Genomic DNA, 7054 nt, shown 5'->3' with positions numbered 1-7054 from the left:
GTCTTCCAAATTTCTTGGCAGAGATGAGTGAGTGCCTCCTGTGCCACCTCACTTTCTTGAAAGATTTCAATTTTTATGCCATCAATTCCTGGTGCCATGTTCTTTGCCAATTCCTTCAATGCACCTCGGACTTCCTCCTTCAGTATTATTGGTTCTTGGTCATATGCTACCTCTTGAAACGGTTGAACATCAACCATGTCCTTTTGGTACGGTGACTCTGTGTATTCCTTCCATCTTCTTTTGATGCTTTCTGCATCATTCAATAATTTGCCCAGAGAATCCTTCAGTAATGAATGCCAAGGCTTGAATTTTCCCCTTCAGTTCCTTCAGCTTGAGAAATGCTGAACATGTTCTTCCTTTTTTGGTTTTCTGACTCCAGATCTTTGCACATTTTGTTGTAATATTTGACTTTATCTTCTGAGCTGACCTATGAAATTTTCTGTTCAGCTCTTGTACCTCCTCATTTCTTCCATTTTCTTTAGAATCTATGCTGAAGAGCAAGTTTCAGTGTCTCTTCTGACATCCATTTTGACCTTTCCTTCTCTCTTGTCTTCTTAATGACTTTTTGCTTTCTTCCTGTATGATGTTATTGATGTCATCCCACAGCTCTTCTGGTATGTAATAGTAGGTAGGCACTATCTAGTCCTTCTGATCTCTGAGTAATGCAGGTTGCAGTTCACATGGCCCATTAGTCCTTTAAATCAATTGTTTCCTTGAATCTTTTATTTTTCTTCACTCTTCGTTACTCCAGACAAGAAGATACCAATAGCAACATCATATATGGACACTTGCAAGTTTTTAAGACCCCAGCAACTACTCATTAAGGTATGATGTAGAACATGGTCTGTGTGGACTATGTTAAGCCATTTGATGTAGACATTCCCAGAAACTATGGTCCTGAACCCCTAAATTCAGATTTGCACAATGCAATAGATTGTTTGATTTCTTGACTGCTATTTTCATGGATATTAATTGTGAGTCCAAGTAAAATGAAATCCTTTACAATTTCAATATTTCCTCTGTTTACCATGATATTGCTTATTGGTCCAGTTGTGAGGCATTTTGTTTTCTTAAATTAAGGTTTAACCCATATTGAAGATGATGTTGTTGTTGTTGTCAGGTGCCATCGAGTCGGAACCAACTCATAGCGACTCCATGCACAGCAGAACGAAACAATGTTCGATCCTGGGCCAACCTCACCACCGCTGCCACCCCCGAGTCCATCAATGATGCCACCTGACCGATCCATCTCGTTGGAGGTCTTCCTCTTTTTCTCTGACCCTCCACCCTACCCAGCATGACATCCTTCTCCAACGATTGTTTCCTCCGGACTACATGTCCAAAGTAGGAGAGACGAAGCTTAGCCATCCTGGCCTCCAAGGAGCACTCTGGCTGCACTTCTTCCAAAACAGATCCATTGGTTCTTTTGGCAGTCCATGGCACCCTCAGTATTCTCCTCCAACACCACAACTCAAAGGCATCAATTCTTCTACGATCCTCTTTATTCACTGTCCAGCTTTCGCATCCATATGAGGCTATTGAAAACACAATGGCCTGGGTCAGGCGCACTCTAGTCCTCAAGCTGACATCTCTGCTCTTCAATACTTTAAAAAGTTCCTGTGCAGCAGATTTGCCCAGTGCAATACGTCGTCTGATCTCTTGACTGCTACTTCCGCGAGTGTTGATAGTTGATCCAAGAATTGATCAACAGAACTAGAGTGAAATGCTTTTGGGTTGATGCTTAAAGCAAAGTTGAATGTTTTAGGGGTATTTAGGGCCTGGAGGATTTGAGCTGCTGACCACGAGGTTCACATTGAAGATGATAGTCTTTGATATTTATCATTAAGTGCTTCATGCCCTTTTCACTTTCAACAAGCAAGATTGTGTCATCTGCATCTCACAGATTATTAATGAGTTTTCCTCAAATCCTGATACTGAATTTTTCTTCATATAGTCATTGCCAGATTTTCAAATGAAGGCATCTTGTGACTGGGCATTTGTAGTGATCAAAAGAACATAGTTCAAACATTTTGTCAAATGATAAAATATCTTTGAATCTTATAGTTCATTTTAAAAGTCATTCAAATTCGATATTTTGAGATGAAATATAATTGCTTTAACACAATTAATTAAATTAGTTAAACTACTTAAGGTCAATGAAAACAAGAGAAACACTCAATGAGATGAATTGATACAATAATCACAATAAGGAACTCAAACATACCCACAATCATGAAGATGACACAACATTAGGAAACCTTTGGTTCTCCTGTACATAAGGTTGCCATGAGTGGGACCAGACTCAACTTCAAATGACAATAGGTGACTTTAAAACAAAGGACCACCAAGAAAATGTGCCACATGAATCCTATAGCATCTTGCACCCACACTTCAAACTCCGGGGTAGAAAGCTCTGTGATTGTTCCCATAACTGAACCTCTTTCATCAAACATCCTAGCCTGCTTTCACCCAAAGTCTTTCCCTTTTTGCATCTCTTCTCTATAAATGCTTTTAAAATTGGGTTTAAATAAACATTTGTTGGTCTTAATTTAGCAGAATTCTTTGCTTTGTTTTTAGTGTTCCCAGTAGCCCAATTCTCCCAGCCTATAAGGTATTCACAGATCCCCAACCCCATCAGAAACAGCCTGATCTATAGCTAATTAAATGGTAAGTGAAGCTTAGAACCTTGATCTCCTAACTTGCAAACTAATCCTCTTTGTACAACACCTAATCAACTCAAAATCATTTTACATGGTGGGAGAAAACATAACATACTAGAAAACAGAAACCATCGTGATCAATTCTGGATAACATGAGCAAAAGGGAATATTAAAAGGATTTTAAGAGCTCACAAAATTGGAAGGAAGGCTGAGATTCCAGCAGTGAAAAATGTGGACATTGGCTGCTCTACAGTGCTGAAACTAACAACTGGGGAGTCAATTCCATCTCAGCAACCAACAGTTTGTCCAGAAGGTTGCCTGAAGTAATGCAATTCAACCACTTTCTTCCCAAGAGGAAATAACACCTGGTCCACCCAGAGAGGACACAGATTTAATCCTTGGCTAGAAGTCTTGGTGTGGTGCTGTGGGTTAATGCACTGGACTGTAAGATTGGTTTCAACTGCAAGGTCAGTGGTTTAAGCTCACCAGCTGCTCCTAGGAAAGTCTACACAGGATCATTATGGACGGAACCACTCCAAGGCATTTACCAATCAGGAATGGGCCATGAACTTGAATAAGTATTAATAAGAATAAGTAATTCATCTCAACATTTTATGAGGATAGACAGGTTGTTACAATTGATGAAGACTCTGAACCACTGTGAGTATAAAAATATACAGAAACCAAAGCAAAAAACAGACTCCAGGAATAACAATTAGTCATGTAAGAAAAGAAAATTATAATTTACTGCATGGCTCATTTCCCATTTCCAAATAGAATTTCCTCAGTCTCAATAATGTAAATACAACAGTGACCAAACCAAAATCATAACCAATCAATCCTGGGAGATGAGTCCTGGTGTGGTGTTGCAGGACCGTGTGCTGGAGCACAAGGTGGATTTGAACCACAAGGTCAGAAGCTCAAACTCACCAGCCACTCCTCGGTTGTTATGAATCAGAACTGAATGGCTGGTACTTAACAGCAGCAACATATTGGTAGGCTAAGGGGGTATTCAGGATTCATGTCTATGGTGAAGGCCAAGTGAAAACAAAGGATGGAGCCCCAAACTGAAAGTGGCAGTACCAGCACGTTATTCAGAAAATATGGGTACTAGGTTTGGAGCTGTGGGTTAACGTGCCACTTACAAATCAATTGAAACTTCAAGGCCTGCAGTTCAAGCTCACCAGCCGCTTCTCAGAAACCCTATACAGGGTCACTATGGGTCAGAACCGATTTGATGGCACTTAACAACAACAACAGCAACTCACAAAAAAGAACCTCAGTGTGTCACTGTATGATAAGCCTGGACCACAAGGTCGGTTTGAAATGCAAAATCAGCCATTCAAATCCATTAGCTGCTCCTTGGAACCCCTATTCAGTGTCACTATGAGTGAGAACTGACTCAATGTCACTAAATAACAACAACAACTCACAAAACAAGCTGAAAGAGATGAGGGTGCTTGTGTCTGGGAAAGGAGAGGTAGGGAAAGAGAACAGAGATTGATGCTTTAGAGAGCAAACCTTCCAGCAATACTGACTTGTAAACCATTCACAAACACAAGCTTAATGCACACAACAACTTTTTGAAACCAGTCTAAATGAAAAGATTAGAGATGGACCGGTGGTGGGGAAGTACCTATCATAAGCCAAAAACTGTTAAAAGCCAGGCTTTATATATTACCATTACTTAGAATCAAGATAAAAGCCCAAGGGAGGCACTGAGGCTATATTCGCGGCTCAAGCACACTTCTGAAAGACAAGATAACAATTTGTCAGGCAGCATCTTCTCCTTATCTCCCTCTGAGGGCTTCAAGATTATTAATCATCAGAATGAAAAGAAGTGCAAAACTACAATTCCCAGTATACCCTGCAGCCCATTCAATTATTTTAAGTACATGAGGCTTTGCTATGAGAAAATTACAGTAGTTTTCAGAATATATAAAACAAGTTCTCACAAGCCATTTCCAGCCTACAGACATAATTTTTTTTTTTTTCATTTTCTTCTTGAAGTAAAAAAGGACAGAAAATAAATCATCTGCTAGGGGTTGAACAATATTTTTCAATTACTTAAAATAACAATTTCAAGACAATGGTACTGAAAGTCTAGAAACAGAATGTTTGAGCTGGAAAGGGCATCAAGCTAACAGAATGTGTTCTTCCCTTTGCACATGCTCACACATGCAATCTTGCAGATAAAGAAACCTGGGCCCAAAGAGGTTCAGAGACCAATGAAAATGCTCAGGAGCTGTGGGTAGCATCATGAGGATCAGAATAATTCACCTATCATTCATTTGACAAATGAAAACAGCATTTGGAACAACTACAGAGGAGAGTCTCAGGGTTGTATCCTTTCACCATATGTATTCAATGTGTATATCAATCAAATAAGCTGGACTATATGAAGAAGAACATTACATCAGGATTAGAGAAAGACGCATTAACAACCTGCAACCTTGCTTGCTGAAAATGAAGAGAACTTGAAACACTTAGTGAAGAAGATGAAAGACTACAGCCTTCAGTATGGATTAAATCTCACCAAAAAAGACATTTAAAAAAAAAAAAATCTCATAACTGGACAAATAAGCAATTATCATGATCAATGAAGAAAATATTGATGTTGTCAAGGATGCATTTTATTTGGATGCACAACCAATGCCCATGGAAGCAGCAGTTAAGAAATCTAATGATGTATTGCATTGGGCAAATCTGCTTCAAAGGCCTTTTTAAAGCATTGAAAAGAAAGATGTCACTTTGAAAAGTAACATATGCATGATCCAAGATATGGTATTTTCAATTGCCTCATATGCCGGTGAAAGGTCGATAATGAATAAGGAAAACCAAAAAAGAAACTGATGCATTTGAATTGTCATGTTAGAAAAAATATTAGATGTACATACCCTAGCCTTCAAGAAGAATGAATATATCTTCTTGGAAGATGTGCAGATCAAATGTTCCTTGAAAGCTAGGATGACCGAGTTAGTCTTACGTACATACTGTGGAAATGTGAACAGGAAGGATCAGTCTCTGGAGAAGTACGTCCTGCTTGTTAGAGGGTCAGAGAAAAAGAGAAAGACCCTCAACAAGATAGACTGATATTGGTTGCAACAATGGACTCAAACATAGGAACAATTGTGAGGATGACACAGGACCAGGCCCTGTCTTATTCTGTTGTACATAGGGTTGGAATCAACTCAATGGCACTTAAAAGCAACAAAAATTTAATATTGTTGTTAAGTGCCCTCTAGTTGGCTCTGACTCATAGCAACCCTATGCACATTAGAACAAAACACTGTCATTTCTGTGTCATCCTCAAAAGTGTTATTACACTTGAGACCATTACTGCTACTGCCCATGTGTTTATCCATTCTATTGAGATCTTCCTCTTTTTCACTGACCCTCCACTTTACTAAGCATGCTATCCTCCTCCAGGACTTGTCCTACTTGATAACATGTCCAAAGGATGAGAGAAGTCATCATCATTGTGACTCCTAAGGCACATTTTGATTATACTTCTTCCTACACATATGTGTTTGTTCTTCTGGCTGTCCACAGTACCTTTAATAGTCTTCTCCAACACCATAACTCAAATGCATTAATTTTCCTATGGTCTTCCTTATTCATTGCCCAACTTTCACATGTACATGAGGCAATTGAAAATTCCATGGCTTGGGTCAGGCACACCTTAGCCCTCAAACTAATTCATCCATCATTCATTTGACTAGTGATACCTTTGCTCTTGAACATTTTAAAGAGGTCTTGTATGCCATATTTGCCTAATACAATACTTCTTTTGATTTATTGACTGCTGCTTCCTTGAGTACTGATGGTGGATACAAACAAATTGAAGTCTGACAACTTTAACCTTTTCTCCATTTATCATTAAATTATCTATTGATCCAGTTGTGAGGATTTTGTTTTCTTTACCTTGAGGTACAATTCCTACTGAAGGTTATAGTTTCTGACCTTCATCAGTAAGTTGTATGTCCTCTTCACTTCCAGCAAGCAAGGTTATTATCTTGCATATTGCAGGTTGTTAATGAGTCTTCCTCCAATTTTGAAGCTACATTCTTCATATAAATTAGATTCTCAGATTATTTGCTCAGCATACAGAGTGAATAAGTACAGTAAAAGGACACAACTCTGAGGCACACCTTTCCTGATTTTAAACCATACAGTATCCCCATATTCTGTTCAAATCACTGTCTGTTGTCTACATACAGGTTTCTCATGAGCACAATTGAATGCGAAAGAATGCCTATTATTCACAATGTTATTGATAGTTTGTCATGATCTGCACAGTTGAAATCTTTTGCATAGTCAATAAAGCACAAGTAAATTTCCTTCTGGTATTCACTACTTACACCCAAAATCTATCTGACATCAGCAATACTATC

This window comes from Chrysochloris asiatica, unplaced genomic scaffold (assembly GCF_000296735.1).
Source record: "Chrysochloris asiatica unplaced genomic scaffold, ChrAsi1.0 scaffold00117, whole genome shotgun sequence".
NCBI lineage: Eukaryota > Metazoa > Chordata > Mammalia > Afrosoricida > Chrysochloridae > Chrysochloris > Chrysochloris asiatica.
This window is presented reverse-complemented; position numbering follows the sequence as displayed.